Below are 6,044 nucleotides of genomic sequence, written 5' to 3'. Positions count from 1 at the left end.
GTTTCAGTGCAGTGTACAATCACACGCCCGCATGTAGAGAAAAGGTGTTTTGTTTGTACCTTATAGGGGTGTCTATTCACAAAGATACATTTACAGGTGAGTAGATTTACTCATGTAAATTTACTCTTACACTGTGCCGTACATTTCCTACCAATTCCTGAGTGTAAATTTACTATAAATGTAGACTTACATGTCTCCACCCTCTGAAACAGGAGGTGAAACCAGATTTTCGAGTGTAAAGTTGTGACTAGTAGCTTTTCATAAGTAGGAGCAGTGGGGAGCAGATTGTTGCGAAAGTATGGGTGCATTTTGACAAGTTTTTAAATTGAAAAAAATGATAACAATATTTTAATATCAAATATTAATCTAAATTGATTTTATATATTTATTTTAGATGTAGAACAAAATGTGAGAACAATGCTACACCACTAATAACTTAAATTTAAATTTAATATATAATGCATTTAATTATACTAAATTTAATTACAATGATTTTTTAAAGATATATTAAAACATTCCCACCTAAATTAAAGTTTTTATACTTCGTTACTATGCAGTACAATTAGAAAAAAATATTTATAAAAGTTATTTAAATTAATTGAACAATTTTTGTAAAAAATGTTCATTTATTTTTAAATAAAACATTTTTATTAAAATATTTTACAATACACCAATTTGTTTTTGTATTCATCTATATTTCATTAACTTTAAATTAAATTATATATTAAAAAATCTTAAATAATCATTTATTTTACCATTGTTTCCTAAGAGGTAATATTTTAAGTCCCTGCCCCCTCCTTACTTTCTATGGGAGGGTGTTGCAATACAAGTGGTAAGGGGTGTATGGAGCACATATACTGTTTTGAGGCCTTTTTGGCTATAGAAGCTTTAAAAATGCAGTTTGTGAATAGCAATGGGCTTACACTTTTGTGGGTGGGTGCATGTTCTTCCCGAAACCCCTCCTTAGCCCTTCCTAAAACCCTCCTTACTCCTCTCTAAGCTCCACCTATTTAGTTCAGAAATATTCCCGCAGCCACATCCTCTTCCCCTGCAACTCCCACCCACATTTTCTACAAAAATGTATATTACCTAGGCATAGATCTCCACAGTCGGGTTGGGGATCTCCACACATAAAAGATGAGAGAAAAGGAGACAGATACCCCTGTTCATAGGTTTGTGAATATCATTTTGGCGTATTTGAGTAATACTGTAGTACTTCTAAACATAATACAAAGTGTAGTTTGTGAAAAGGCCCCTCAGTGTTTATAGTATAGTTTGAACATTTTGAAATCTTTGGAACGTATACAAGCACATTTTTTGCATCTCTGGAGTTAAGGAAATTGTGCATGCAGACACATTTAAATATAGAAATGGATGAAAGAGTCTGCAATAGTTTACATCTTAAAAGGCAGTGCTTCTCTGGCTAAATAACACCTAACCAATGATCGCCAAAGAATAGAAAGGCCTCATGAGAAAACAGTTTCTAGCTCCGCATCATTGCTTATTTTTCTGCTGAAATCACTCCACGGGTGCCACAGCGCCTGCTGTTTATGGGTTAGGAATGTTGGTGCTACGGGAATGTTGGTGCAATGGGGTTCTAAGAATGTTGAGGTGTGAGGTAGGTTGAGGGAGGGACTGGTGGTTGGTGCGGACTTGAGGGCTGAGACAGAAGGCTGAGATGCCTGGGGGCTTGAGCATATGGAATAAACTGGAGTAGAAACTGGAAGCATATGCATACCGATTCAACACAACACTGTTCTCCTACTTCTAGTGCCACTGGTTGCTTGTGAGCAAAAGGGAGGTATGCTAAACTGGCATTATGCTTTCAGTTGTTTTCCAAATTCTCCAGATGCACTACACACATTTAACCGCCTGTGGGCTTCCTGTACCTTCGAACACCAATACACACCTTGTACCCCAATGCTCTGGCTACCCAGAGCAACAATAATGGGGGTCAAGCCCTGTCAGGGATATGTCCCTGCTTAGGAGAGATTGGACAGAATTGCATGTTTTGGTAAAATGCTAAACATCTGACAAATGTCACGTCGAGCATGTTCTACTGGCCCACAAATCAGGGCAATGAGAGTCTGGATTACACTAATAGATTCCTTACTCATCACAGAATTAGAAAATATGCAGTGTTTATACTTTTGACAAAGTACTGAGCGTGATATCTGACATCAAATGAACATTGTATCATAAACAGGGATTTGTCACTAATACAATTGTTCACACTACATTCCTTAGGAAAACCCACCCAGACCTATGAAAACTCACACAGATTTGGTCCTACGGGACTCCAAACATTCACAGTAACTTGTACTTGGTTATCTTTCAAGGATGTTGGCCTATTTGAGAAAAGCAGCACATGTTTCAGCAAATTGTTTTAAAAATGTAAATATCTCCATTTTTTTCATTTCATGTTCAGGCTGCAATGCGATATTGGCATGGAGTCTGCACCATAACATAGGTTTGAATGTATTGGAAAAAACAAATAATGTGTATGAGTGTTTAAAATAATAAAGGGGGTGCGGGTGTTCAAACACCTCATGGCAATTTTTTTGAAGAAGCTCCAGCATAAATGTAAACAAACACCACATCAGAGGAAGGGTTCAAATTGACCACTTATAAAATGTGTCCCTACACTATTGATTTTGTGGTTTTTTAACTAAACTCCGGGCTATTCCCTTAACTGAGGATTATATGGTATTCTATTATTGCTTTATTGTAATACATTGATTATTCCATGCATAAAGGCTGCACCCCAACAGTGAAAGTGTTAAAATGGTTCCTTTGCTGAAGTTGTCCAAGCATTTTTGGGTGTTTTCTCTAGGGGTGAACGATACATTCCTCTCTACCGGCAGAGTTCACAGAGTTTTGCCTACTCAACGCGAAGTTCCAGCAAAACTCCGCCAACCGCCACGTGGCGGGGTTTTTCTTGAGCGTGCCTCACTAACGTTAAGTTGCCGACCGAGAATTGGTGTGCCCCAGCGTGAGTTTTCGGTGCTAGAATGGCACCTGGTGAGATTTTCTTAACACGGGCAGTGTCGAGCGTTCGCAGTGAGGAAACTACCGCTCGTGGTGAGAAAGTTGCTACTGGAGTAGAACATCGACTCCAGCGGCTGCAAGAATGCAGCAGCATCTGGCGTTCTGCGTGGAGCTGTTCGCACACTGATTCTGCAGCATGAAACAAGCTACCGCCACTAAAAATCAGCAGGACATGCCGATTCAGCCTGCTAATGGGATTCGGTGGAGTGAAACTCTTCAAGTTCCACCTGCCCCTAGTTTTCTCCCACTTTTGCATTGAGCAGAAGGGAAATAACTTTGTTCTATTATTTCTTTATTCTAAGGGATTGATTAGCTCATGTAGAGAGGCTGTCTTAAGTTTTTTCTAATTATCCTAAGTATGCACACTGATTGCAAATTAATATCGCATAAGCTATTCTAACTATGATTCGTTTTCATTCATCACATGGAAACCTTTGTTGCTTATTTCTCTGTGTGTCAGTGGGCATTGCATTTTTGATAGATGGAACCACTTTTGCCTAAAAAGGCTAGACACACAAGTGGTAAACTTCTTATTACAGGTGGATGGAGGCTGGGACAGCAGAGATAGTGCCTCAGCTACTCCAACCATTTGGCGAAACACCCACCAGACCATAAGGAAGACCCCAAATGGCATGCTCACAAAGCATACAACACATATACACATAAGTACATTTATACTTACACTTCATGTGAATGTAAATTTATTTTTACACTGTTGAGTAAATATACTCCAAGTATAGACTTGCTTGTCTCAACTCCCTGAAACTAGGTGGTGGACCCAAATTTACCAGTGTAAAGTAACTACTTGTACTTGTTCACACATTGGTAGAGCTTTCCACCACCTTGCTGGAGATCTTTGCTACTGTAGTAGTGTTGGAGATCTCTACCAGCCTATTCATTTCATGTCTGTCTGTCTGTCTGTCCGGTCGTCCGTCCGTCCGTCCGTCCGTCTATCTATCTATACACATATATCACCCAGTGGCAGCTGCCACTAGATAGCTACAGTTAGGGCTGCTTTTCCATAGGAAGACCGTATTTTTGTCTGCTAATAACTTTGACCCTTTTTGATGAATCTTCACAAAACTTTCCTAAATAAAAGTTAATCCACCTCAAGTCCTTCCTGGAAAGTTCCGGGGTGATCTGCCAAGCAGGGGTAGAGAAAAAGTGGGTGGGGTCCCACAACACAAAATCCCCATGCATTTTCCATAGTTATTCTTAGACAAAGCTATAGCAAAACCCTGCTGAGCAGAATTGCACCAAATTTGGTAGGAAGCTAGATCTTGGCCCGCAGAGTGACCTTTTTGTGTTTTGGTGTAAATCTGTTCAGTAGTTTTTGAGAAATTTAGTGTAAAAAATAAATTGTATAATTAGGCAGTTGGGTCCGCGAGAGTCTCGGGGGTCTAGGGATACCCTGACTCTCTGGGTCAGAGGGCCACCCTGGGGCCCAAGAAAAAGGGCAAAAAATGCCACGATCCCACAAGACTCTCACTGGATCCGAAATTTTTTAAAATGGTGGCCGGGAAACATTTAATAACTATTAGCCCCGGGGAGCCCACCCCCAGGACTGTGTTCATCAAGGAGAGGGAGGTTGCATGGCCCCATTCCCCGAGCCTGCAGAATCCCAGAGGAGCCTACCCCCAGAGCCGGAATTCCTTTATATGTGAAGACGTGCTGCACGTCCCCTCAGGGGTCAAATTAAACAAAAAGGGGAGAGGGCCCCTCTCCTCAAGCCTCAAAATGCTTACTTTATAGGGGTGAGGGGGCGCACGGCGCCCCTCCCTGAGTCATTAAAGCTCACTCGGACCCCATTCACCGGACATAGCGATTTCCCTTACTTCAGCGACGCAAGCAGGGAAACCTGTATTTGAATTATCAAAACTTCTGCCAAGTGGGAGCAAACACCAAGTGCACTCCCGGGGGGTAGGAGCTTCAAAAATGGCTTAGACGGTCGCAAAGCACTACCATACTCATACATCAGCAGGGATATGTGTCAGTGTAGAGGGTAGTTTACTTACAAATAGTATACCCACTTTAAAAACAGTATTAAAGTTCAAATGCTATATCTTAGAAATACAAACACTCTTCAGTAGTACAGAAAGAATAGTAATTTAACTTATGTTGTTGCTCTATATATATTCTTCAATGTCAGAAACGTTTACAAAACATTGACACTTACTGGATGATGTCATCAGTGATGTCATTTGAGATGTCATCAGTGATATCACTGACCATGTCATGAATGATGTAATATGTGAGGTAATATGCAGTACATTGCAGGGGGAATAAGCAGCTGAAGTGACTGGCAAACTGGTTCTGAAAAGTTTGTGAACATTCATGAAATCGCGCCAAAGTTATTAGCAGCACAAAAAACAAAATGGAAACTAGGCCCTAACTATAACTACCTACTGGCAACCGCCAGTGGAAGTATGATATAATAAGCGTGGATTAACATGCCAGCAAGTGAAGTAAAGGACATGGTTTTATTTAGCTAACAGCTGAGCATTCTGGACTTCGTGGTTCTTTGAGTAATGAACTCACATCAGTGAAAGGAAAAAGATGCTAAACAAATAAATGACTAAGGATTTACCATCGCATCAAAAACTGAAAAGCTTGCACTGACTTCATTTTGAACATTTTAAGTGAAAATCCACTTGGATAATTATTTGAACCTTGAGCCCTTTAATGAAAAATGCAGTACGACATGTCAGTCTTCACTGTTTACATACCATTTATATAAACGCTAAATACTTGAGCACTCTTGACTTTGCATATGTTTAACCCCTTGCATGCGGGGCTCATTCCCCCACTGTGCTGGGGGGAGAGGGTGCACAGCGCCCCGGTGCTCATGACGAGCTCAGCTCGTCATGAGCCACGGTGGTGGTGTGCTCATGACGAGTTGAGCTCGTCATGACCACACCCATTTGTGTAGAACGTTCGCACAGCAGCGGAATTAGCCCAGTGTGCGAGCGTTCCAATGGGTATGACTGAGCACACAA

Source organism: Lissotriton helveticus, chromosome 10 (genome assembly GCF_964261635.1).
Source record: "Lissotriton helveticus chromosome 10, aLisHel1.1, whole genome shotgun sequence".
Taxonomy (NCBI): domain Eukaryota; kingdom Metazoa; phylum Chordata; class Amphibia; order Caudata; family Salamandridae; genus Lissotriton; species Lissotriton helveticus.
Note: the sequence above shows the minus strand (reverse complement) of the source record.